We start from the raw sequence: 27,442 nt of genomic DNA, 5'->3' as shown, positions 1-27,442 counted from the left end.
AGCCTGTGCTGTATGTATGTATGGGTGGCTGACTGCCACCCACCCAGAAAGTGTATGGGAGGCTGGTTGGCTGCCAGCCTTCCTTCCATTCCTATGAGTAATGTGAGTGCTCATGAAGGGGACATGGTTGGGTCCACCCCTTTCCCGGTTATCCCCTCTAGGCCTTTTGGCTTAGATCAAGTGTAAAAAAAGAAAGGATCTTGCGACAGATCGCATCCTGAGGCACGTTTTTTTTTTGTGTGAATACTTGCACTTGGGTGACTTGTGAGCACATACTGATACATACGTTCCCTATCTGGGGACCATAAATTAAATGGATTTTTGAGAAAGGGAGCTGATTTGGAAGCTTGCTTCTGTCGCCCTATGCATTGACCCGATGTGGCAGTATCTTCGGGTAGTGAACAGTGCACCACCCCATTCCAGTGTTAAACAAGAAAGATTCTCATTTAATCCTCCGTGGGTGAGAATTTGAGTTTGAGAATTGGAGACCAAAATGATGAGTTGCACTGACTGGTTTATGAACGTCTATTCATTCAGCGTTTTAATGACCATGTTTGCACACTGATTGGTGTAAAAAAATAAAATAAAACTAAATAATAATAATCTAGCACACCTGTGCAGGTTTGACATGACATGACAGGTAGCTGTCTTGTGGGTGGTGCTGAATCCTGTTAAATGACGTGAGGGTCTCATGCCTATACACAAGGGTGTGTCATTGCTGTTGCTTGACCATGCATTGGTTTCTGTGGTCAGTGAATGATAAAAACAAAATTTACCATCCATTGATGGATGGGAAATCCGCCATGAGGCATTTGTTTTTAGAAACTGCTGCTCACAACCAATGTTGCAATGGAGTGTCTCCATCTGCTGGTGGTATTGGAAAGGCATTAGTGCTATGACAGGGTCTGAAGAAGAAGAAGAAGAAGACGGAAAAAAATATATATAAAAAGAAAAAGAGAGAGAGAGACTGACTTAGTGAGCGAGTGAGTGAGAGAGTGAGAGTGAGTGAGTGAGAGTGAATGAGTGAGTGAGTGATTGAGTGAGTGAGTGAGTGAGTGAGTGAGAACAAATGAGTTAAAGCAAGTGAGTGAGAGAGATCGAAAGAATGAAAGTCTGAATGACAGAAAGAAAAAAGGATGAAGAAAGAAGCATGAAGAAAAAAAAATGTATATGGAGTTGCTGACATGAGTGCAATCTACAAAGCCGTTGAGGCTGATCCTCATGGGAGGATTATTGCACCAGGACCCTTAGCACTTTTAAAATGCCATTCAATGCCACGGGCTAGATGTAAACTGCAGATGACCATGTTGTGGTAGTTACCATGGATACCCAAGTGATGTGTGAGCTAACACATAGGCCCAACAGATTCCAAGAAGGCCAGAATCACCAGCGGCACCACCATCGATTGTCAGGTCACCCGGATTCAGCAAATACCAGAGTCCAAAATGATGCAGGTTTATACTGTTAATTTTCAGTTTATCGTTACAGTTGGTGTTATTCCATGTCGGAAGGGACGCAGCTACAGCCAGTGGGGTAACTAGAGACAGGCAGGCAGCTATGTGCAACAAAGGTAGGCGTGTTGTTTTCATATGCAGATCTGAAATATTGTCTTATATGCAAGAGGAGGAGTGATGGGGGTTCAGGCAAAAGCCAGGCTATGGATTGCATTGCTAAATGCTCCATCAGAGTGCAATGGTCGCCTGTCCTTTTTTTAAGTGATGATGTGGGTTTAGCCTGTGCTGTATGTATGTATGGGTGGCTGACTGCCACCCACCCAGAAAGTGTATGGGAGGCTGGTTGGCTGCCAGCCTTCCTTCCATTCCTATGAGTAATGTGAGTGCTCATGAAGGGGACATGGTTGGGTCCACCCCTTTCCCGGTTATCCCCTCTAGGCCTTTTGGCTTAGATCAAGTGTAAAAAAAGAAAGGATCTTGCGACAGATCGCATCCTGAGGCACGTTTTTTTTTGTGTGAATACTTGCACTTGGGTGACTTGTGAGCACATACTGATACATACGTTCCCTATCTGGGGACCATAAATTAAATGGATTTTTGAGAAAGGGAGCTGATTTGGAAGCTTGCTTCTGTCGCCCTATGCATTGACCCGATGTGGCAGTATCTTCGGGTAGTGAACAGTGCACCACCCCATTCCAGTGTTAAACAAGAAAGATTCTCATTTAATCCTCCGTGGGTGAGAATTTGAGTTTGAGAATTGGAGACCAAAATGATGAGTTGCACTGACTGGTTTATGAACGTCTATTCATTTAGCGTTTTAATGACCATGTTTGCACACTGATTGGTGTAAAAAAATAAAATAAAACTAAATAATAATAATCTAGCACACCTGTGCAGGTTTGACATGACATGACAGGTAGCTGTCTTGTGGGTGGTGCTGAATCCTGTTAAATGACATGAGGGTCTCATGCCTATACACAATGGTGTGTCATTGCTGTTGCTTGACCATGCATTGGTTTCTGTGGTCAGTGAATGATAAAAACAAAATTTACCATCCATTGATGGATGGGAAATCCGCCATGAGGCATTTGTTTTTAGAAACTGCTGCTCACAACCAATGTTGCAATGGAGTGTCTCCATCTGCTGGTGGTATTGGAAATGCATTAGTGCTATGACAGGGTCTGAAGAAGAAGAAGAAGAAGACAGAAAAAATTATATATAAAAGAAAAAGAGAGAGAGAGAGAGAGACTGACTTAGTGAGCGAGTGAGTGAGAGAGTGAGAGTGAGTGAGTGATTGAGTGAGTGAGTGAGTGAGTGAGAACAAATGAGTTAAAGCAAGTGAGTGAGAGAGATCGAATGAATGAAAGTCTGAATGACAGAAAGAAAAAAGGATGAAGAAAGAAGCATGAAGAAAAAAAAATGTATATGGAGTTGCTGACATGAGTGCAATCTACAAAGCCGTTGAGGCTGATCCTCATGGGAGGATTATTGCACCAGGACCCTTAGCACTTTTAAAATGCCATTCAATGCCACGGGCTAGATGTAAACTGCAGATGACCATGTTGTGGTAGTTACCATGGATACTCAAGTGATGTGTGAGCTAACACATAGGCCCAACAGATTCCAAGAAGGCCAGAATCACCAGCGGCACCACCATCGATTGTCAGGTCACCCGGATTCAGCAAATACCAGAGTCCAAAATGATGCAGGTTTATACTGTTAATTTTCAGTTTATCGTTACAGTTGGTGTTATTCCATGTCGGAAGGGACGCAGCTACAGCCAGTGGGGTAACTAGAGACAGGCAGGCAGCTATGTGCAACAAAGGTAGGCGTGTTGTTTTCATATGCAGATCTGAAATATTGTCTTATATGCAAGAGGAGGAGTGATGGGGGTTCAGGCAAAAGCCAGGCTATGGATTGCATTGCTAAATGCTCCATCAGAGTGCAATGGTCGCCTGTCCTTTTTTTAAGTGATGATGTGGGTTTAGCCTGTGCTGTATGTATGTATGGGTGGCTGACTGCCACCCACCCAGAAAGTGTATGGGAGGCTGGTTGGCTGCCAGCCTTCCTTCCATTCCTATGAGTAATGTGAGTGCTCATGAAGGGGACATGGTTGGGTCCACCCCTTTCCCGGTTATCCCCTCTAGGCCTTTTGGCTTAGATCAAGTGTAAAAAAAGAAAGGATCTTGCGACAGATCGCATCCTGAGGCACGTTTTTTTTTGTGTGAATACTTGCACTTGGGTGACTTGTGAGCACATACTGATACATACGTTCCCTATCTGGGGACCATAAATTAAATGGATTTTTGAGAAAGGGAGCTGATTTGGAAGCTTGCTTCTGTCGCCCTATGCATTGACCCGATGTGGCAGTATCTTCGGGTAGTGAACAGTGCACCACCCCATTCCAGTGTTAAACAAGAAAGATTCTCATTTAATCCTCCGTGGGTGAGAATTTGAGTTTGAGAATTGGAGACCAAAATGATGAGTTGCACTGACTGGTTTATGAACGTCTATTCATTTAGCGTTTTAATGACCATGTTTGCACACTGATTGGTGTAAAAAAATAAAATAAAACTAAATAATAATAATCTAGCACACCTGTGCAGGTTTGACATGACATGACAGGTAGCTGTCTTGTGGGTGGTGCTGAATCCTGTTAAATGACATGAGGGTCTCATGCCTATACACAAGGGTGTGTCATTGCTGTTGCTTGACCATGCATTGGTTTCTGTGGTCAGTGAATGATAAAAACAAAATTTACCATCCATTGATGGATGGGAAATCCGCCATGAGGCATTTGTTTTTAGAAACTGCTGCTCACAACCAATGTTGCAATGGAGTGTCTCCATCTGCTGGTGGTATTGGAAAGGCATTAGTGCTATGACAGGGTCTGAAGAAGAAGAAGAAGAAGAAGAAGAAGAAGAAGACGGAAAAAAATATATATATAAAAAGAAAAAGAGAGAGAGAGAGAGAGAGAGACTGACTTAGTGAGCGAGTGAGTGAGAGAGTGAGAGTGAGTGAGAGTGAATGAGTGAGTGAGTGATTGAGTGAGTGAGTGAGTGAGTGAGAACAAATGAGTTAAAGCAAGTGAGTGAGAGAGATCGAATGAATGAAAGTCTGAATGACAGAAAGAAAAAAGGATGAAGAAAGAAGCATGAAGAAAAAAAAATGTATATGGAGTTGCTGACATGAGTGCAATCTACAAAGCGTTGAGGCTGATCCTCATGGGAGGATTATTGCACCAGGACCCTTAGCACTTTTAAAATGCCATTCAATGCCACGGGCTAGATGTAAACTGCAGATGACCATGTTGTGGTAGTTACCATGGATACCCAAGTGATGTGTGAGCTAACACATAGGCCCAACAGATTCCAAGAAGGCCAGAATCACCAGCGGCACCACCATCGATTGTCAGGTCACCCGGATTCAGCAAATACCAGAGTCCAAAATGATGCAGGTTTATACTGTTAATTTTCAGTTTATCGTTACAGTTGGTGTTATTCCATGTCGGAAGGGACGCAGCTACAGCCAGTGGGGTAACTAGAGACAGGCAGGCAGCTATGTGCAACAAAGGTAGGCGTGTTGTTTTCATATGCAGATCTGAAATATTGTCTTATATGCAAGAGGAGGAGTGATGGGGGTTCAGGCAAAAGCCAGGCTATGGATTGCATTGCTAAATGCTCCATCAGAGTGCAATGGTCGCCTGTCCTTTTTTTAAGTGATGATGTGGGTTTAGCCTGTGCTGTATGTATGTATGGGTGGCTGACTGCCACCCACCCAGAAAGTGTATGGGAGGCTGGTTGGCTGCCAGCCTTCCTTCCATTCCTATGAGTAATGTGAGTGCTCATGAAGGGGACATGGTTGGGTCCACCCCTTTCCCGGTTATCCCCTCTAGGCCTTTTGGCTTAGATCAAGTGTAAAAAAAGAAAGGATCTTGCGACAGATCGCATCCTGAGGCACGTTTTTTTTTTGTGTGAATACTTGCACTTGGGTGACTTGTGAGCACATACTGATTCATATGTTCCCTATCTGGGGACCATAAATTAAATGGATTTTTGAGAAAAGGAGCTGATTTGGAAGCTTGCTTCTGTCGCCCTATGCATTGACCCGATGTGGCAGTATCTTCGGGTAGTGAACAGTGCACCACCCCATTCCAGTGTTAAACAAGAAAGATTCTCATTTAATCCTCCGTGGGTGAGAATTTGAGTTTGAGAATTGGAGACCAAAATGATGAGTTGCACTGACTGGTTTATGAACGTCTATTCATTTAGCGTTTTAATGACCATGTTTGCACACTGATTGGTGTAAAAAAATAAAATAAAACTAAATAATAATAATCTAGCACACCTGTGCAGGTTTGACATGACATGACAGGTAGCTGTCTTGTGGGTGGTGCTGAATCCTGTTAAATGACATGAGGGTCTCATGCCTATACACAAGGGTGTGTCATTGCTGTTGCTTGACCATGCATTGGTTTCTGTGGTCAGTGAATGATAAAAACAAAATTTACCATCCATTGATGGATGGGAAATCCGCCATGAGGCATTTGTTTTTAGAAACTGCTGCTCACAACCAATGTTGCAATGGAGTGTCTCCATCTGCTGGTGGTATTGGAAAGGCATTAGTGCTATGACAGGGTCTGAAGAAGAAGAAGAAGAAGACGGAAAAAAATATATATAAAAAGAAAAAGAGAGAGAGAGAGAGACTGACTTAGTGAGCGAGTGAGTGAGAGAGTGAGAGTGAGTGAGAGTGAATGAGTGAGTGAGTGATTGAGTGAGTGAGTGAGTGAGTGAGAACAAATGAGTTAAAGCAAGTGAGTGAGAGAGATCGAATGAATGAAAGTCTGAATGACAGAAAGAAAAAAGGATGAAGAAAGAAGCATGAAGAAAAAAAAATGTATATGGAGTTGCTGACATGAGTGCAATCTACAAAGCCGTTGAGGCTGATCCTCATGGGAGGATTATTGCACCAGGACCCTTAGCACTTTTAAAATGCCATTCAATGCCACGGGCTAGATGTAAACTGCAGATGACCATGTTGTGGTAGTTACCATGGATACCCAAGTGATGTGTGAGCTAACACATAGGCCCAACAGATTCCAAGAAGGCCAGAATCACCAGCGGCACCACCATCGATTGTCAGGTCACCCGGATTCAGCAAATACCAGAGTCCAAAATGATGCAGGTTTATACTGTTAATTTTCAGTTTATCGTTACAGTTGGTGTTATTCCATGTCGGAAGGGACGCAGCTACAGCCAGTGGGGTAACTAGAGACAGGCAGGCAGCTATGTGCAACAAAGGTAGGCGTGTTGTTTTCATATGCAGATCTGAAATATTGTCTTATATGCAAGAGGAGGAGTGATGGGGGTTCAGGCAAAAGCCAGGCTATGGATTGCATTGCTAAATGCTCCATCAGAGTGCAATGGTCGCCTGTCCTTTTTTTAAGTGATGATGTGGGTTTAGCCTGTGCTGTATGTATGTATGGGTGGCTGACTGCCACCCACCCAGAAAGTGTATGGGAGGCTGGTTGGCTGCCAGCCTTCCTTCCATTCCTATGAGTAATGTGAGTGCTCATGAAGGGGACATGGTTGGGTCCACCCCTTTCCCGGTTATCCCCTCTAGGCCTTTTGGCTTAGATCAAGTGTAAAAAAAGAAAGGATCTTGCGACAGATCGCATCCTGAGGCACGTTTTTTTTTGTGTGAATACTTGCACTTGGGTGACTTGTGAGCACATACTGATACATACGTTCCCTATCTGGGGACCATAAATTAAATGGATTTTTGAGAAAGGGAGCTGATTTGGAAGCTTGCTTCTGTCGCCCTATGCATTGACCCGATGTGGCAGTATCTTCGGGTAGTGAACAGTGCACCACCCCATTCCAGTGTTAAACAAAAAAGATTCTCATTTAATCCTCCGTGGGTGAGAATTTGAGTTTGAGAATTGGAGACCAAAATGATGAGTTGCACTGACTGGTTTATGAACGTCTATTCATTTAGCGTTTTAATGACCATGTTTGCACACTGATTGGTGTAAAAAAATAAAATAAAACTAAATAATAATAATCTAGCACACCTGTGCAGGTTTGACATGACATGACAGGTAGCTGTCTTGTGGGTGGTGCTGAATCCTGTTAAATGACATGAGGGTCTCATGCCTATACACAAGGGTGTGTCATTGCTGTTGCTTGACCATGCATTGGTTTCTGTGGTCAGTGAATGATAAAAACAAAATTTACCATCCATTGATGGATGGGAAATCCGCCATGAGGCATTTGTTTTTAGAAACTGCTGCTCACAACCAATGTTGCAATGGAGTGTCTCCATCTGCTGGTGGTATTGGAAAGGCATTAGTGCTATGACAGGGTCTGAAGAAGAAGAAGAAGAAGAAGAAGACGGAAAAAAATATATATAAAAAGAAAAAGAGAGAGAGAGAGAGAGACTGACTTAGTGAGCGAGTGAGTGAGAGAGTGAGAGTGAGTGAGAGTGAATGAGTGAGTGAGTGATTGAGTGATTGAGTGAGTGAGTGTGTGAGAACAAATGAGTTAAAGCAAGTGAGTGAGAGAGATCGAATGAATGAAAGTCTGAATGACAGAAAGAAAAAAGGATGAAGAAAGAAGCATGAAGAAAAAAAAATGTATATGGAGTTGCTGACATGAGTGCAATCTACAAAGCCGTTGAGGCTGATCCTCATGGGAGGATTATTGCACCAGGACCCTTAGCACTTTTAAAATGCCATTCAATGCCACGGGCTAGATGTAAACTGCAGATGACCATGTTGTGGTAGTTACCATGGATACCCAAGTGATGTGTGAGCTAACACATAGGCCCAACAGATTCCAAGAAGGCCAGAATCACCAGCGGCACCACCATCGATTGTCAGGTCACCCGGATTCAGCAAATACCAGAGTCCAAAATGATGCAGGTTTATACTGTTAATTTTCAGTTTATCGTTACAGTTGGTGTTATTCCATGTCGGAAGGGACGCAGCTACAGCCAGTGGGGTAACTAGAGACAGGCAGGCAGCTATGTGCAACAAAGGTAGGCGTGTTGTTTTCATATGCAGATCTGAAATATTGTCTTATATGCAAGAGGAGGAGTGATGGGGGTTCAGGCAAAAGCCAGGCTATGGATTGCATTGCTAAATGCTCCATCAGAGTGCAATGGTCGCCTGTCCTTTTTTTAAGTGATGATGTGGGTTTAGCCTGTGCTGTATGTATGTATGGGTGGCTGACTGCCACCCACCCAGAAAGTGTATGGGAGGCTGGTTGGCTGCCAGCCTTCCTTCCATTCCTATGAGTAATGTGAGTGCTCATGAAGGGGACATGGTTGGGTCCACCCCTTTCCCGGTTATCCCCTCTAGGCCTTTTGGCTTAGATCAAGTGTAAAAAAAGAAAGGATCTTGCGACAGATCGCATCCTGAGGCACGTTTTTTTTTTGTGTGAATACTTGCACTTGGGTGACTTGTGAGCACATACTGATACATACGTTCCCTATCTGGGGACCATAAATTAAATGGATTTTTGAGAAAGGGAGCTGATTTGGAAGCTTGCTTCTGTCGCCCTATGCATTGACCCGATGTGGCAGTATCTTCGGGTAGTGAACAGTGCACCACCCCATTCCAGTGTTAAACAAGAAAGATTCTCATTTAATCCTCCGTGGGTGAGAATTTGAGTTTGAGAATTGGAGACCAAAATGATGAGTTGCACTGACTGGTTTATGAACGTCTATTCATTTAGCGTTTTAATGACCATGTTTGCACACTGATTGGTGTAAAAAAATAAAATAAAACTAAATAATAATAATCTAGCACACCTGTGCAGGTTTGACATGACATGACAGGTAGCTGTCTTGTGGGTGGTGCTGAATCCTGTTAAATGACGTGAGGGTCTCATGCCTATACACAAGGGTGTGTCATTGCTGTTGCTTGACCATGCATTGGTTTCTGTGGTCAGTGAATGATAAAAACAAAATTTACCATCCATTGATGGATGGGAAATCCGCCATGAGGCATTTGTTTTTAGAAACTGCTGCTCACAACCAATGTTGCAATGGAGTGTCTCCATCTGCTGGTGGTATTGGAAAGGCATTAGTGCTATGACAGGGTCTGAAGAAGAAGAAGAAGAAGAAGAAGAAGAAGACGGAAAAAAATATATATAAAAAGAAAAAGAGAGAGAGAGACTGACTTAGTGAGCGAGTGAGTGAGAGAGTGAGAGTGAGTGAGAGTGAATGAGTGAGTGAGTGATTGAGTGAGTGAGTGAGTGAGTGAGTGAGAACAAATGAGTTAAAGCAAGTGAGTGAGAGAGATCGAAAGAATGAAAGTCTGAATGACAGAAAGAAAAAAGGATGAAGAAAGAAGCATGAAGAAAAAAAAATGTATATGGAGTTGCTGACATGAGTGCAATCTACAAAGCCGTTGAGGCTGATCCTCATGGGAGGATTATTGCACCAGGACCCTTAGCACTTTTAAAATGCCATTCAATGCCACGGGCTAGATGTAAACTGCAGATGACCATGTTGTGGTAGTTACCATGGATACCCAAGTGATGTGTGAGCTAACACATAGGCCCAACAGATTCCAAGAAGGCCAGAATCACCAGCGGCACCACCATCGATTGTCAGGTCACCCGGATTCAGCAAATACCAGAGTCCAAAATGATGCAGGTTTATACTGTTAATTTTCAGTTTATCGTTACAGTTGGTGTTATTCCATGTCGGAAGGGACGCAGCTACAGCCAGTGGGGTAACTAGAGACAGGCAGGCAGCTATGTGCAACAAAGGTAGGCGTGTTGTTTTCATATGCAGATCTGAAATATTGTCTTATATGCAAGAGGAGGAGTGATGGGGGTTCAGGCAACAGCCAGGCTATGGATTGCATTGCTAAATGCTCCATCAGAGTGCAATGGTCGCCTGTCCTTTTTTTAAGTGATGATGTGGGTTTAGCCTGTGCTGTATGTATGTATGGGTGGCTGACTGCCACCCACCCAGAAAGTGTATGGGAGGCTGGTTGGCTGCCAGCCTTCCTTCCATTCCTATGAGTAATGTGAGTGCTCATGAAGGGGACATGGTTGGGTCCACCCCTTTCCCGGTTATCCCCTCTAGGCCTTTTGGCTTAGATCAAGTGTAAAAAAAGAAAGGATCTTGCGACAGATCGCATCCTGAGGCACGTTTTTTTTTGTGTGAATACTTGCACTTGGGTGACTTGTGAGCACATACTGATACATACGTTCCCTATCTGGGGACCATAAATTAAATGGATTTTTGAGAAAGGGAGCTGATTTGGAAGCTTGCTTCTGTCGCCCTATGCATTGACCCGATGTGGCAGTATCTTCGGGTAGTGAACAGTGCACCACCCCATTCCAGTGTTAAACAAGAAAGATTCTCATTTAATCCTCCGTGGGTGAGAATTTGAGTTTGAGAATTGGAGACCAAAATGATGAGTTGCACTGACTGGTTTATGAACGTCTATTCATTTAGCGTTTTAATGACCATGTTTGCACACTGATTGGTGTAAAAAAATAAAATAAAACTAAATAATAATAATCTAGCACACCTGTGCAGGTTTGACATGACATGACAGGTAGCTGTCTTGTGGGTGGTGCTGAATCCTGTTAAATGACATGAGGGTCTCATGCCTATACACAAGGGTGTGTCATTGCTGTTGCTTGACCATGCATTGGTTTCTGTGGTCAGTGAATGATAAAAACAAAATTTACCATCCATTGATGGATGGGAAATCCGCCATGAGGCATTTGTTTTTAGAAACTGCTGCTCACAACCAATGTTGCAATGGAGTGTCTCCATCTGCTGGTGGTATTGGAAAGGCATTAGTGCTATGACAGGGTCTGAAGAAGAAGAAGAAGAAGAAGAAGACGGAAAAAAATATATATAAAAAGAAAAAGAGAGAGAGAGAGACTGACTTAGTGAGCGAGTGAGTGAGAGTGAATGAGTGAGTCAGTGATTGAGTGAGTGAGTGAGTGAGTGAGAACAAATGAGTTAAAGCAAGTGAGTGAGAGAGATCGAATGAATGAAAGTCTGAATGACAGAAAGAAAAAAGGATGAAGAAAGAAGCATGAAGAAAAAAAAATGTATATGGAGTTGCTGACATGAGTGCAATCTACAAAGCCGTTGAGGCTGATCCTCATGGGAGGATTATTGCACCAGGACCCTTAGCACTTTTAAAATGCCATTCAATGCCACGGGCTAGATGTAAACTGCAGATGACCATGTTGTGGTAGTTACCATGGATACCCAAGTGATGTGTGAGCTAACACATAGGCCCAACAGATTCCAAGAAGGCCAGAATCACCAGCGGCACCACCATCGATTGTCAGGTCACCCGGATTCAGCAAATACCAGAGTCCAAAATGATGCAGGTTTATACTGTTAATTTTCAGTTTATCGTTACAGTTGGTGTTATTCCATGTCGGAAGGGACGCAGCTACAGCCAGTGGGGTAACTAGAGACAGGCAGGCAGCTATGTGCAACAAAGGTAGGCGTGTTGTTTTCATATGCAGATCTGAAATATTGTCTTATATGCAAGAGGAGGAGTGATGGGGGTTCAGGCAAAAGCCAGGCTATGGATTGCATTGCTAAATGCTCCATCAGAGTGCAATGGTCGCCTGTCCTTTTTTTAAGTGATGATGTGGGTTTAGCCTGTGCTGTATGTATGTATGGGTGGCTGACTGCCACCCACCCAGAAAGTGTATGGGAGGCTGGTTGGCTGCCAGCCTTCCTTCCATTCCTATGAGTAATGTGAGTGCTCATGAAGGGGACATGGTTGGGTCCACCCCTTTCCCGGTTATCCCCTCTAGGCCTTTTGGCTTAGATCAAGTGTAAAAAAAGAAAGGATCTTGCGACAGATCGCATCCTGAGGCACGTTTTTTTTTTGTGTGAATACTTGCACTTGGGTGACTTGTGAGCACATACTGATACATACGTTCCCTATCTGGGGACCATAAATTAAATGGATTTTTGAGAAAGGGAGCTGATTTGGAAGCTTGCTTCTGTCGCCCTATGCATTGACCCGATGTGGCAGTATCTTCGGGTAGTGAACAGTGCACCACCCCATTCCAGTGTTAAACAAGAAAGATTCTCATTTAATCCTCCGTGGGTGAGAATTTGAGTTTGAGAATTGGAGACCAAAATGATGAGTTGCACTGACTGGTTTATGAACGTCTATTCATTTAGCGTTTTAATGACCATGTTTGCACACTGATTGGTGTAAAAAAATAAAATAAAACTAAATAATAATAATCTAGCACACCTGTGCAGGTTTGACATGACATGACAGGTAGCTGTCTTGTGGGTGGTGCTGAATCCTGTTAAATGACATGAGGGTCTCATGCCTATACACAAGGGTGTGTCATTGCTGTTGCTTGACCATGCATTGGTTTCTGTGGTCAGTGAATGATAAAAACAAAATTTACCATCCATTGATGGATGGGAAATCCGCCATGAGGCATTTGTTTTTAGAAACTGCTGCTCACAACCAATGTTGCAATGGAGTGTCTCCATCTGCTGGTGGTATTGGAAAGGCATTAGTGCTATGACAGGGTCTGAAGAAGAAGAAGAAGAAGACGGAAAAAAATATATATAAAAAGAAAAAGAGAGAGAGAGAGAGAGAGACTGACTTAGTGAGCGAGTGAGTGAGAGTGAGTGAGAGTGAATGAGTGAGTGAGTGATTGAGTGAGTGAGTGAGAACAAATGAGTTAAAGCAAGTGAGTGAGAGAGATCGAATGAATGAAAGTCTGAATGACAGAAAGAAAAAAGGATGAAGAAAGAAGCATGAAGAAAAAAAAATGTATATGGAGTTGCTGACATGAGTGCAATCTACAAAGCCGTTGAGGCTGATCCTCATGGGAGGATTATTGCACCAGGACCCTTAGCACTTTTAAAATGCCATTCAATGCCACGGGCTAGATGTAAACTGCAGATGACCATGTTGTGGTAGTTACCATGGATACCCAAGTGATGTGTGAGCTAACACATAGGCCCAACAGATTCCAAGAAGGCCAGAATCACCAGCGGCACCACCATCGATTGTCAGGTCACCCGGATTCAGCAAATACCAGAGTCCAAAATGATGCAGGTTTATACTGTTAATTTTCAGTTTATCGTTACAGTTGGTGTTATTCCATGTCGGAAGGGACGCAGCTACAGCCAGTGGGGTAACTAGAGACAGGCAGGCAGCTATGTGCAACAAAGGTAGGCGTGTTGTTTTCATATGCAGATCTGAAATATTGTCTTATATGCAAGAGGAGGAGTGATGGGGGTTCAGGCAAAAGCCAGGCTATGGATTGCATTGCTAAATGCTCCATCAGAGTGCAATGGTCGCCTGTCCTTTTTTAAGTGATGATGTGGGTTTAGCCTGTGCTGTATGTATGTATGGGTGGCTGACTGCCACCCACCCAGAAAGTGTATGGGAGGCTGGTTGGCTGCCAGCCTTCCTTCCATTCCTATGAGTAATGTGAGTGCTCATGAAGGGGACATGGTTGGGTCCACCCCTTTCCCGGTTATCCCCTCTAGGCCTTTTGGCTTAGATCAAGTGTAAAAAAAGAAAGGATCTTGCGACAGATCGCATCCTGAGGCACGTTTTTTTTTGTGTGAATACTTGCACTTGGGTGACTTGTGAGCACATACTGATACATACGTTCCCTATCTGGGGACCATAAATTAAATGGATTTTTGAGAAAGGGAGCTGATTTGGAAGCTTGCTTCTGTCGCCCTATGCATTGACCCGATGTGGCAGTATCTTCGGGTAGTGAACAGTGCACCACCCCATTCCAGTGTTAAACAAGAAAGATTCTCATTTAATCCTCCGTGGGTGAGAATTTGAGTTTGAGAATTGGAGACCAAAATGATGAGTTGCACTGACTGGTTTATGAACGTCTATTCATTTAGCGTTTTAATGACCATGTTTGCACACTGATTGGTGTAAAAAAATTAAATAAAACTAAATAATAATAATCTAGCACACCTGTGCAGGTTTGACATGACATGACAGGTAGCTGTCTTGTGGGTGGTGCTGAATCCTGTTAAATGACATGAGGGTCTCATGCCTATACACAAGGGTGTGTCATTGCTGTTGCTTGACCATGCATTGGTTTCTGTGGTCAGTGAATGATAAAAACAAAATTTACCATCCATTGATGGATGGGAAATCCGCCATGAGGCATTTGTTTTTAGAAACTGCTGCTCACAACCAATGTTGCAATGGAGTGTCTCCATCTGCTGGTGGTATTGGAAAGGCATTAGTGCTATGACAGGGTCTGAAGAAGAAGAAGACGGAAAAAAATATATATAAAAAGAAAAAGAGAGAGAGAGAGAGACTGACTTAGTGAGCGAGTGAGTGAGAGAGTGAGAGTGAGTGAGAGTGAATGAGTGAGTGATTGAGTGAGTGAGTGAGTGAGAACAAATGAGTTAAAGCAAGTGAGTGAGAGAGATCGAATGAATGAAAGTCTGAATGACAGAAAGAAAAAAGGATGAAGAAAGAAGCATGAAGAAAAAAAAATGTATATGGAGTTGCTGACATGAGTGCAATCTACAAAGCCGTTGATGCTGATCTTCATGGGAGGAATATTGCACCAGGACCCTTAGCACTTTTAAAATGCCATTCAATGCCACGGGCTAGATGTAAACTGCAGATGACCATGTTGTGGTAGTTACCATGGATACCCAAGTGATGTGTGAGCTAACACATAGGCCCAACAGATTCCAAGAAGGCCAGAATCACCAGCGGCACCACCATCGATTGTCAGGTCACCCGGATTCAGCAAATACCAGAGTCCAAAATGATGCAGGTTTATACTGTTAATTTTCAGTTTATCGTTACAGTTGGTGTTATTCCATGTCGGAAGGGACGCAGCTACAGCCAGTGGGGTAACTAGAGACAGGCAGGCAGCTATGTGCAACAAAGGTAGGCGTGTTGTTTTCATATGCAGATCTGAAATATTGTCTTATATGCAAGAGGAGGAGTGATGGGGGTTCAGGCAAAAGCCAGGCTATGGATTGCATTGCTAAATGCTCCATCAGAGTGCAATGGTCGCCTGTCCTTTTTTTAAGTGATGATGTGGGTTTAGCCTGTGCTGTATGTATGTATGGGTGGCTGACTGCCACCCACCCAGAAAGTGTATGGGAGGCTGGTTGGCTGCCAGCCTTCCTTCCATTCCTATGAGTAATGTGAGTGCTCATGAAGGGGACATGGTTGGGTCCACCCCTTTCCCGGTTATCCCCTCTAGGCCTTTTGGCTTAGATCAAGTGTAAAAAAAGAAAGGATCTTGCGACAGATCGCATCCTGAGGCACGTTTTTTTTTGTGTGAATACTTGCACTTGGGTGACTTGTGAGCACGTACTGATACATACGTTCCCTATCTGGGGACCATAAATTAAATGGATTTTTGAGAAAGGGAGCTGATTTGGAAGCTTGCTTCTGTCGCCCTATGCATTGACCCGATGTGGCAGTATCTTCGGGTAGTGAACAGTGCACCACCCCATTCCAGTGTTAAACAAGAAAGATTCTCATTTAATCCTCCGTGGGTGAGAATTTGAGTTTGAGAATTGGAGACCAAAATGATGAGTTGCACTGACTGGTTTATGAACGTCTATTCATTTAGCGTTTTAATGACCATGTTTGCACACTGATTGGTGTAAAAAAATAAAATAAAACTAAATAATAATAATCTAGCACACCTGTGCAGGTTTGACATGACATGACAGGTAGCTGTCTTGTGGGTGGTGCTGAATCCTGTTAAATGACATGAGGGTCTCATGCCTATACACAAGGGTGTGTCATTGCTGTTGCTTGACCATGCATTGGTTTCTGTGGTCAGTGAATGATAAAAACAAAATTTACCATCCATTGATGGATGGGAAATCCGCCATGAGGCATTTGTTTTTAGAAACTGCTGCTCACAACCAATGTTGCAATGGAGTGTCTCCATCTGCTGGTGGTATTGGAAAGGCATTAGTGCTATGACAGGGTCTGAAGAAGAAGAAGAAGAAGACGGAAAAAAATATATATAAAAAGAAAAAGAGAGAGAGAGAGAGAGAGACTGACTTAGTGAGCGAGTGAGTGAGAGAGTGAGAGTGAGTGAGAGTGAATGAGTGAGTGAGTGATTGAGTGAGTGAGTGAGTGAGAACAAATGAGTTAAAGCAAGTGAGTGAGAGAGATCGAATGAATGAAAGTCTGAATGACAGAAAGAAAAAAGGATAAAGAAAGAAGCATGAAGAAAAAAAAATGTATATGGAGTTGCTGACATGAGTGCAATCTACAAAGCCGTTGAGGCTGATCCTCATGGGAGGATTATTGCACCAGGACCCTTAGCACTTTTAAAATGCCATTCAATGCCACGGGCTAGATGTAAACTGCAGATGACCATGTTGTGGTAGTTACCATGGATACCCAAGTGATGTGTGAGCTAACACATAGGCCCAACAGATTCCAAGAAGGCCAGAATCACCAGCGGCACCACCATCGATTGTCAGGTCACCCGGATTCAGCAAATACCAGAGTCCAAAATGATGCAGGTTTATACTGTTAATTTTCAGTTTATCGTTACAGTTGGTGTTATTCCATGTCGGAAGGGAGGCAGCTACAGCCAGTGGGGTAACTAGAGACAGGCAGGCAGCTATGTGCAACAAAGGTAGGCGTGTTGTTTTCATATGCAGATCTGAAATATTGTCTTATATGCAAGAGGAGGAGTGATGGGGGTTCAGGCAAAAGCCAGGCTATGGATTGCATTGCTAAATGCTCCATCAGAGTGCAATGGTCGCCTGTCCTTTTTTTAAGTGATGATGTGGGTTTAGCCTGTGCTGTATGTATGTATGGGTGGCTGACTGCCACCCACCCAGAAAGTGTATGGGAGGCTGGTTGGCTGCCAGCCTTCCTTCCATTCCTATGAGTAATGTGAGTGCTCATGAAGGGGACATGGTTGGGTCCACCCCTTTCCCGGTTATCCCCTCTAGGCCTTTTGGCTTAGATCAAGTGTAAAAAAAGAAAGGATCTTGCGACAGATCGCATCCTGAGGCACGTTTTTTTTTTTTGTGTGAATACTTGCACTTGGGTGACTTGTGAGCACATACTGATACATACGTTCCCTATCTGGGGACCATAAATTAAATGGATTTTTGAGAAAGGGAGCTGATTTGGAAGCTTGCTTCTGTCGCCCTATGCATTGACCCGATGTGGCAGTATCTTCGGGTAGTGAACAGTGCACCACCCCATTCCAGTGTTAAACAAGAAAGATTCTCATTTAATCCTCCGTGGGTGAGAATTTGAGTTTGAGAATTGGAGACCAAAATGATGAGTTGCACTGACTGGTTTATGAACGTCTATTCATTTAGCGTTTTAATGACCATGTTTGCACACTGATTGGTGTAAAAAAATAAAATAAAACTAAATAATAATAATCTAGCACACCTGTGCAGGTTTGACATGACATGACAGGTAGCTGTCTTGTGGGTGGTGCTGAATCCTGTTAAATGACATGAGGGTCTCATGCCTATACACAAGGGTGTGTCATTGCTGTTGCTTGACCATGCATTGGTTTCTGTGGTCAGTGAATGATAAAAACAAAATTTACCATCCATTGATGGATGGGAAATCCGCCATGAGGCATTTGTTTTTAGAAACTGCTGCTCACAACCAATGTTGCAATGGAGTGTCTCCATCTGCTGGTGGTATTGGAAAGGCATTAGTGCTATGACAGGGTCTGAAGAAGAAGAAGAAGAAGAAGAAGAAGAAGACGGAAAAAAATATATATAAAAAGAAAAAGAGAGAGAGAGACTGACTTAGTGAGCGAGTGAGTGAGAGAGTGAGAGTGAGTGAGAGTGAATGAGTGAGTGAGTGATTGAGTGAGTGAGTGAGAACAAATGAGTTAAAGCAAGTGAGTGAGAGAGATCGAATGAATGAAAGTCTGAATGACAGAAAGAAAAAAGGATGAAGAAAGAAGCATGAAGAAAAAAAAAATGTATATGGAGTTGCTGACATGAGTGCAATCTACAAAGCCGTTGAGGCTGATCCTCATGGGAGGATTATTGCACCAGGACCCTTAGCACTTTTAAAATGCCATTCAATGCCACGGGCTAGATGTAAACTGCAGATGACCATGTTGTGGTAGTTACCATGGATACCCAAGTGATGTGTGAGCTAACACATAGGCCCAACAGATTCCAAGAAGGCCAGAATCACCAGCGGCACCACCATCGATTGTCAGGTCACCCGGATTCAGCAAATACCAGAGTCCAAAATGATGCAGGTTTATACTGTTAATTTTCAGTTTATCGTTACAGTTGGTGTTATTCCATGTCGGAAGGGACGCAGCTACAGCCAGTGGGGTAACTAGAGACAGGCAGGCAGCTATGTGCAACAAAGGTAGGCGTGTTGTTTTCATATGCAGATCTGAAATATTGTCTTATATGCAAGAGGAGGAGTGATGGGGGTTCAGGCAAAAGCCAGGCTATGGATTGCATTGCTAAATGCTCCATCAGAGTGCAATGGTCGCCTGTCCTTTTTTTAAGTGATGATGTGGGTTTAGCCTGTGCTGTATGTATGTATGGGTGGCTGACTGCCACCCACCCAGAAAGTGTATGGGAGGCTGGTTGGCTGCCAGCCTTCCTTCCATTCCTATGAGTAATGTGAGTGCTCATGAAGGGGACATGGTTGGGTCCACCCCTTTCCCGGTTATCTCCTCTAGGCCTTTTGGCTTAGATCAAGTGTAAAAAAAGAAAGGATCTTGCGACAGATCGCATCCTGAGGCAAGTTTTTTTTTGTGTGAATACTTGCACTTGGGTGACTTGTGAGCACATACTGATACATACGTTCCCTATCTGGGGACCATAAATTAAATGGATTTTTGAGAAAGGGAGCTGATTTGGAAGCTTGCTTCTGTCGCCCTATGCATTGACCCGATGTGGCAGTATCTTCGGGTAGTGAACAGTGCACCACCCCATTCCAGTGTTAAACAAGAAAGATTCTCATTTAATCCTCCGTGGGTGAGAATTTGAGTTTGAGAATTGGAGACCAAAATGATGAGTTGCACTGACTGGTTTATGAACGTCTATTCATTTAGCGTTTTAATGACCATGTTTGCACACTGATTGGTGTAAAAAAATAAAATAAAACTAAATAATAATAATCTAGCACACCTGTGCAGGTTTGACATGACATGACAGGTAGCTGTCTTGTGGGTGGTGCTGAATCCTGTTAAATGACATGAGGGTCTCATGCCTATACACAAGGGTGTGTCATTGCTGTTGCTTGACCATGCATTGGTTTCTGTGGTCAGTGAATGATAAAAACAAAATTTACCATCCATTGATGGATGGGAAATCCGCCATGAGGCATTTGTTTTTAGAAACTGCTGCTCACAACCAATGTTGCAATGGAGTGTCTCCATCTGCTGGTGGTATTGGAAAGGCATTAGTGCTATGACAGGGTCTGAAGAAGAAGAAGAAGAAGAAGAAGACGGAAAAAAATATATATAAAAAGAAAAAGAGAGAGAGAGAGAGACTGACTTAGTGAGCGAGTGAGTGAGAGAGTGATAGTGAGTGAGAGTGAATGAGTGAGTGATTGAGTGAGTGAGTGAGTGAGTGAGAACAAATGAGTTAAAGCAAGTGAGTGAGAGAGATCGAATGAATGAAAGTCTGAATGACAGAAAGAAAAAAGGATGAAGAAAGAAGCATGAAGAAAAAAAAATGTATATGGAGTTGCTGACATGAGTGCAATCTACAAAGCCGTTGAGGCTGATCCTCATGGGAGGATTATTGCACCAGGACCCTTAGCACTTTTAAAATGCCATTCAATGCCACGGGCTAGATGTACACTGCAGATGACCATGTTGTGGTAGTTACCATGGATACCCAAGTGATGTGTGAGCTAACACATAGGCCCAACAGATTCCAAGAAGGCCAGAATCACCAGCGGCACCACCATCGATTGTCAGGTCACCCGGATTCAGCAAATACCAGAGTCCAAAATGATGCAGGTTTATACTGTTAATTTTCAGTTTATCGTTACAGTTGGTGTTATTCCATGTCGGAAGGGACGCAGCTACAGCCAGTGGGGTAACTAGAGACAGGCAGGCAGCTATGTGCAACAAAGGTAGGCGTGTTGTTTTCATATGCAGATCTGAAATATTGTCTTATATGCAAGAGGAGGAGTGATGGGGGTTCAGGCAAAAGCCAGGCTATGGATTGCATTGCTAAATGCTCCATCAGAGTGCAATGGTCGCCTGTCCTTTTTTTAAGTGATGATGTGGGTTTAGCCTGTGCTGTATGTATGTATGGGTGGCTGACTGCCACCCACCCAGAAAGTGTATGGGAGGCTGGTTGGCTGCCAGCCTTCCTTCCATTCCTATGAGTAATGTGAGTGCTCATGAAGGGGACATGGTTGGGTCCACCCCTTTCCCGGTTATCCCCTCTAGGCCTTTTGGCTTAGATCAAGTGTAAAAAAAGAAAGGATCTTGCGACAGATCGCATCCTGAGGCACGTTTTTTTTTGTGTGAATACTTGCACTTGGGTGACTTGTGAGCACATACTGATACATACGTTCCCTATCTGGGGACCATAAATTAAATGGATTTTTGAGAAAGGGAGCTGATTTGGAAGCTTGCTTCTGTCGCCCTATGCATTGACCCGATGTGGCAGTATCTTCGGGTAGTGAACAGTGCACCACCCCATTCCAGTGTTAAACAAGAAAGATTCTCATTTAATCCTCCGTGGGTGAGAATTTGAGTTTGAGAATTGGAGACCAAAATGATGAGTTGCACTGACTGGTTTATGAACGTCTATTCATTTAGCGTTTTAATGACCATGTTTGCACACTGATTGGTGTAAAAAAATAAAATAAAACTAAATAATAATAATCTAGCACACCTGTGCAGGTTTGACATGACATGACAGGTAGCTGTCTTGTGGGTGGTGCTGAATCCTGTTAAATGACATGAGGGTCTCATGCCTATACACAAGGGTGTGTCATTGCTGTTGCTTGACCATGCATTGGTTTCTGTGGTCAGTGAATGATAAAAACAAAATTTACCATCCATTGATGGATGGGAAATCCGCCATGAGGCATTTGTTTTTAGAAACTGCTGCTCACAACCAATGTTGCAATGGAGTGTCTCCATCTGCTGGTGGTATTGGAAAGGCATTAGTGCTATGACAGGGTCTGAAGAAGAAGAAGAAGAAGAAGAAGACGGAAAAAAATATATATAAAAAGAAAAAGAGAGAGAGAGAGAGACTGACTTAGTGAGCGAGTGAGTGAGAGAGTGAGAGTGAGTGAGAGTGAATGAGTGAGTGAGTGATTGAGTGAGTGAGTGAGTGAGTGAGAACAAATGAGTTAAAGCAAGTGAGTGAGAGAGATCGAATGAATGAAAGTCTGAATGACAGAAAGAAAAAAGGATGAAGAAAGAAGCATGAAGAAAAAAAAATGTATATGGAGTTGCTGACATGAGTGCAATCTACAAAGCCGTTGAGGCTGATCCTCATGGGAGGATTATTGCACCAGGACCCTTAGCACTTTTAAAATGCCATTCAATGCCACGGGCTAGATGTAAACTGCAGATGACCATGTTGTGGTAGTTACCATGGATACCCAAGTGATGTGTGAGCTAACACATAGGCCCAACAGATTCCAAGAAGGCCAGAATCACCAGCGGCACCACCATCGATTGTCAGGTCACCCGGATTCAGCAAATACCAGAGTCCAAAATGATGCAGGTTTATACTGTTAATTTTCAGTTTATCGTTACAGTTGGTGTTATTCCATGTCGGAAGGGACGCAGCTACAGCCAGTGGGGTAACTAGAGACAGGCAGGCAGCTATGTGCAACAAAGGTAGGCGTGTTGTTTTCATATGCAGATCTGAAATATTGTCTTATATGCAAGAGGAGGAGTGATGGGGGTTCAGGCAAAAGCCAGGCTATGGATTGCATTGCTAAATGCTCCATCAGAGTGCAATGGTCGCCTGTCCTTTTTTTAAGTGATGATGTGGGTTTAGCCTGTGCTTTATGTATGTATGGGTGGCTGACTGCCACCCACCCAGAAAGTGTATGGGAGGCTGGTTGGCTGCCAGCCTTCCTTCCATTCCTATGAGTAATGTGAGTGCTCATGAAGGGGACATGGTTGGGTCCACCCCTTTCCCGGTTATCCCCTCTAGGCCTTTTGGCTTAGATCAAGTGTAAAAAAAAGAAAGGATCTTGCGACAGATCGCATCCTGAGGCACGTTTTTTTTTGTGTGAATACTTGCACTTGGGTGACTTGTGAGCACATACTGATACATACGTTCCCTATCTGGGGACCATAAATTAAATGGATTTTTGAGAAAGGGAGCTGATTTGGAAGCTTGCTTCTGTCGCCCTATGCATTGACCCGATGTGGCAGTATCTTCGGGTAGTGAACAGTGCACCACCCCATTCCAGTGTTAAACAAGAAAGATTCTCATTTAATCCTCCGTGGGTGAGAATTTGAGTTTGAGAATTGGAGACCAAAATGATGAGTTGCACTGACTGGTTTATGAACGTCTATTCATTTAGCGTTTTAATGACCATGTTTGCACACTGATTGGTGTAAAAAAATAAAATAAAACTAAATAATAATAATCTAGCACACCTGTGCAGGTTTGACATGACATGACAGGTAGCTGTCTTGTGGGTGGTGCTGAATCCTGTTAAATGACATGAGGGTCTCATGCCTATACACAAGGGTGTGTCATTGCTGTTGCTTGACCATGCATTGGTTTCTGTGGTCAGTGAATGATAAAAACAAAATTTACCATTCATTGATGGATGGGAAATCCGCCATGAGGCATTTGTTTTTAGAAACTGCTGCTCACAACCAATGTTGCAATGGAGTGTCTCCATCTGCTGGTGGTATTGGAAAGGCATTAGTGCTATGACAGGGTCTGAAGAAGAAGAAGAAGAAGACGGAAAAAAATATATATAAAAAGAAAAAGAGAGAGAGAGAGAGAGACTGACTTAGTGAGCGAGTGAGTGAGAGAGTGAGAGTGAGTGAGAGTGAATGAGTGAGTGAGTGATTGAGTGAGTGAGTGAGTGAGTGAGAACAAATGAGTTAAAGCAAGTGAGTGAGAGAGATCGAATGAATGAAAGTCTGAACGACAGAAAGAAAAAAGGATGAAGAAAGAAGCATGAAGAAAAAAAAATGTATATGGAGTTGCTGACATGAGTGCAATCTACAAAGCCGTTGAGGCTGATCCTCATGGGAGGATTATTGCACCAGGACCCTTAGCACTTTTAAAATGCCATTCAATGCCACGGGCTAGATGTAAACTGCAGATGACCATGTTGTGGTAGTTACCATGGATACCCAAGTGATGTGTGAGCTAACACATAGGCCCAACAGATTCCAAGAAGGCCAGAATCACCAGCGGCACCACCATCGATTGTCAGGTCACCCGGATTCAGCAAATACCAGAGTCCAAAATGATGCAGGTTTATACTGTTAATTTTCAGTTTATCGTTACAGTTGGTGTTATTCCATGTCGGAAGGGACGCAGCTACAGCCAGTGGGGTAACTAGAGACAGGCAGGCAGCTATGTGCAACAAAGGTAGGCGTGTTGTTTTCATATGCAGATCTGAAATATTGTCTTATATGCAAGAGGAGGAGTGATGGGGGTTCAGGCAAAAGCCAGGCTATGGATTGCATTGCTAAATGCTCCATCAGAGTGCAATGGTCGCCTGTCCTTTTTTTAAGTGATGATGTGGGTTTAGCCTGTGCTGTATGTATGTATGGGTGGCTGACTGCCAACCACCCAGAAAGTGTATGGGAGGCTGGTTGGCTGCCAGCCTTCCTTCCATTCCTATGAGTAATGTGAGTGCTCATGAAGGGGACATGGTTGGGTCCACCCCTTTCCCGGTTATCCCCTCTAGGCCTTTTGGCTTAGATCAAGTGTAAAAAAAGAAAGGATCTTGCGACAGATCGCATCCTGAGGCACGTTTTTTTTTGTGTGAATACTTGCACTTGGGTGACTTGTGAGCACATACTGATACATACGTTCCCTATCTGGGGACCATAAATTAAATGGATTTTTGAGAAAGGGAGCTGATTTGGAAGCTTGCTTCTGTCGCCCTATGCATTGACCCGATGTGGCAGTATCTTCGGGTAGTGAACAGTGCACCACCCCATTCCAGTGTTAAACAAGAAAGATTCTCATTTAATCCTCCGTGGGTGAGAATTTGAGTTTGAGAATTGGAGACCAAAATGATGAGTTGCACTGACTGGTTTATGAACGTCTATTCATTTAGCGTTTTAATGACCATGTTTGCACACTGATTGGTGTAAAAAAATAAAATAAAACTAAATAATAATAATCTAGCACACCTGTGCAGGTTTGACATGACATGACAGGTAGCTGTCTTGTGGGTGGTGCTGAATCCTGTTAAATGACATGAGGGTCTCATGCCTATACACAAGGGTGTGTCATTGCTGTTGCTTGACCATGCATTGGTTTCTGTGGTCAGTGAATGATAAAAACAAAATTTACCATCCATTGATGGATGGGAAATCCGCCATGAGGCATTTGTTTTTAGAAACTGCTGCTCACAACCAATGTTGCAATGGAGTGTCTCCATCTGCTGGTGGTATTGGAAAGGCATTAGTGCTATGACAGGGTCTGAAGAAGAAGAAGAAGAAGAAGAAGAAGACGGAAAAAAATATATATAAAAAGAAAAAGAGAGAGAGAGAGAGAGACTGACTTAGTGAGCGAGTGAGTGAGAGAGTGAGAGTGAGTGAGAGTGAATGAGTGAGTGAGTGATTGAGTGAGTGAGTGAGTGAGAACAAATGAGTTAAAGCAAGTGAGTGAGAGAGATCGAATGAATGAAAGTCTGAATGACAGAAAGAAAAAAGGATGAAGAAAGAAGCATGAAGAAAAAAAAATGTATATGGAGTTGCTGACATGAGTGCAATCTACAAAGCCGTTGAGGCTGATCCTCATGGGAGGATTATTGCACCAGGACCCTTAGCACTTTTAAAATGCCATTCAATGCCACGGGCTAGATGTAAACTGCAGATGACCATGTTGTGGTAGTTACCATGGATACCCAAGTGATGTGTGAGCTAACACATAGGCCCAACAGATTCCAAGAAGGCCAGAATCACCAGCGGCACCACCATCGATTGTCAGGTCACCCGGATTCAGCAAATACCAGAGTCCAAAATGATGCAGGTTTATACTGTTAATTTTCAGTTTATCGTTACAGTTGGTGTTATTCCATGTCGGAAGGGACGCAGCTACAGCCAGTGGGGTAACTAGAGACAGGCAGGCAGCTATGTGCAACAAAGGTAGGCGTGTTGTTTTCATATGCAGATCTGAAATATTGTCTTATATGCAAGAGGAGGAGTGATGGGGGTTCAGGCAAAAGCCAGGCTATGGATTGCATTGCTAAATGCTCCATCAGAGTGCAATGGTCGCCTGTCCTTTTTTTAAGTGATGATGTGGGTTTAGCCTGTGCTGTATGTATGTATGGGTGGCTGACTGCCACCCACCCAGAAAGTGTATGGGAGGCTGGTTGGCTGCCAGCCTTCCTTCCATTCCTATGAGTAATGTGAGTGCTCATGAAGGGGACATGGTTGGGTCCACCCCTTTCCCGGTTATCCCCTCTAGGCCTTTTGGCTTAGATCAAGTGTAAAAAAAGAAAGGATCTTGCGACAGATCGCATCCTGAGGCACGTTTTTTTTTGTGTGAATACTTGCACTTGGGTGACTTGTGAGCACATACTGATACATACGTTCCCTATCTGGGGACCATAAATTAAATGGATTTTTGAGAAAGGGAGCTGATTTGGAAGCTTGCTTCTGTCGCCCTATGCATTGACCCGATGTGGCAGTATCTTCGGGTAGTGAACAGTGCACCACCCCATTCCAGTGTTAAACAAGAAAGATTCTCATTTAATCCTCCGTGGGTGAGAATTTGAGTTTGAGAATTGGAGACCAAAATGATGAGTTGCACTGACTGGTTTATGAACGTCTATTCATTTAGCGTTTTAATGACCATGTTTGCACACTGATTGGTGTAAAAAAATAAAATAAAACTAAATAATAATAATCTAGCACACCTGTGCAGGTTTGACATGACATGACAGGTAGCTGTCTTGTGGGTGGTGCTGAATCCTGTTAAATGACATGAGGGTCTCATGCCTATACACAAGGGTGTGTCATTGCTGTTGCTTGACCATGCATTGGTTTCTGTGGTCAGTGAATGATAAAAACAAAATTTACCATCCATTGATGGATGGGAAATCCGCCATGAGGCATTTGTTTTTAGAAACTGCTGCTCACAACCAATGTTGCAATGGAGTGTCTCCATCTGCTGGTGGTATTGGAAAGGCATTAGTGCTATGACAGGGTCTGAAGAAGAAGAAGAAGAAGAAGACGGAAAAAAATATATATAAAAAGAAAAAGAGAGAGAGAGAGAGAGACTGACTTAGTGAGCGAGTGAGTGAGAGAGTGAGAGTGAGTGAGAGTGAATGAGTGAGTGAGTGATTGAGTGAGTGAGTGAGTGAGTGAGAACAAATGAGTTAAAGCAAGTGAGTGAGAGAGATCGAATGAATGAAAGTCTGAATGACAGAAAGAAAAAAGGATGAAGAAAGAAGCATGAAGAAAAAAAAATGTATATGGAGTTGCTGACATGAGTGCAATCTACAAAGCCGTTGAGGCTGATCCTCATGGGAGGATTATTGCACCAGGACCCTTAGCACTTTTAAAATGCCATTCAATGCCACGGGCTAGATGTAAACTGCAGATGACCATGTTGTGGTAGTTACCATGGATACCCAAGTGATGTGTGAGCTAACACATAGGCCCAACAGATTCCAAGAAGGCCAGAATCACCAGCGGCACCACCATCGATTGTCAGGTCACCCGGATTCAGCAAATACCAGAGTCCAAAATGATGCAGGTTTATACTGTTAATTTTCAGTTTATCGTTACAGTTGGTGTTATTCCATGTCGGAAGGGACGCAGCTACAGCCAGTGGGG

General features: G+C 43.4%; 16 pseudogenes; all 16 read left to right on the top strand.

Moving 5' to 3' along the window:
- The first annotated feature begins 150 nt into the window (after positions 1–150).
- On the top strand, positions 151–415 carry LOC130317769 (U2 spliceosomal RNA; annotated as a pseudogene).
- Positions 416–1,881: 1,466 nt separating this feature from the next.
- LOC130317766 (U2 spliceosomal RNA) lies at positions 1,882–2,145 on the top strand (annotated as a pseudogene).
- Positions 2,146–3,590: 1,445 nt separating this feature from the next.
- Positions 3,591–3,854, top strand: LOC130317764 (U2 spliceosomal RNA; annotated as a pseudogene).
- A 1,484-nt stretch (positions 3,855–5,338) lies between these two features.
- LOC130317775 (U2 spliceosomal RNA) lies at positions 5,339–5,603 on the top strand (annotated as a pseudogene).
- Positions 5,604–7,065: 1,462 nt separating this feature from the next.
- LOC130317762 (U2 spliceosomal RNA) lies at positions 7,066–7,329 on the top strand (annotated as a pseudogene).
- Positions 7,330–8,803: 1,474 nt separating this feature from the next.
- On the top strand, positions 8,804–9,068 carry LOC130317768 (U2 spliceosomal RNA; annotated as a pseudogene).
- Positions 9,069–10,542: 1,474 nt separating this feature from the next.
- LOC130317761 (U2 spliceosomal RNA) lies at positions 10,543–10,806 on the top strand (annotated as a pseudogene).
- Positions 10,807–12,254: 1,448 nt separating this feature from the next.
- Positions 12,255–12,519, top strand: LOC130317767 (U2 spliceosomal RNA; annotated as a pseudogene).
- A 1,449-nt stretch (positions 12,520–13,968) lies between these two features.
- LOC130317760 (U2 spliceosomal RNA) lies at positions 13,969–14,232 on the top strand (annotated as a pseudogene).
- A 1,448-nt stretch (positions 14,233–15,680) lies between these two features.
- On the top strand, positions 15,681–15,944 carry LOC130317782 (U2 spliceosomal RNA; annotated as a pseudogene).
- A 1,462-nt stretch (positions 15,945–17,406) lies between these two features.
- Positions 17,407–17,673, top strand: LOC130317770 (U2 spliceosomal RNA; annotated as a pseudogene).
- A 1,463-nt stretch (positions 17,674–19,136) lies between these two features.
- On the top strand, positions 19,137–19,400 carry LOC130317771 (U2 spliceosomal RNA; annotated as a pseudogene).
- Positions 19,401–20,864: 1,464 nt separating this feature from the next.
- On the top strand, positions 20,865–21,128 carry LOC130317758 (U2 spliceosomal RNA; annotated as a pseudogene).
- A 1,468-nt stretch (positions 21,129–22,596) lies between these two features.
- LOC130317773 (U2 spliceosomal RNA) lies at positions 22,597–22,861 on the top strand (annotated as a pseudogene).
- Positions 22,862–24,325: 1,464 nt separating this feature from the next.
- LOC130317757 (U2 spliceosomal RNA) lies at positions 24,326–24,589 on the top strand (annotated as a pseudogene).
- Positions 24,590–26,058: 1,469 nt separating this feature from the next.
- LOC130317756 (U2 spliceosomal RNA) lies at positions 26,059–26,322 on the top strand (annotated as a pseudogene).
- Positions 26,323–27,442: the final 1,120 nt, after the last annotated feature.

Source organism: Hyla sarda, unplaced genomic scaffold (assembly GCF_029499605.1).
Source record: "Hyla sarda isolate aHylSar1 unplaced genomic scaffold, aHylSar1.hap1 scaffold_2019, whole genome shotgun sequence".
In the NCBI taxonomy this organism is placed as follows: Eukaryota; Metazoa; Chordata; class Amphibia; order Anura; family Hylidae; genus Hyla; species Hyla sarda.
This window is presented reverse-complemented; position numbering and strand designations above follow the sequence as displayed.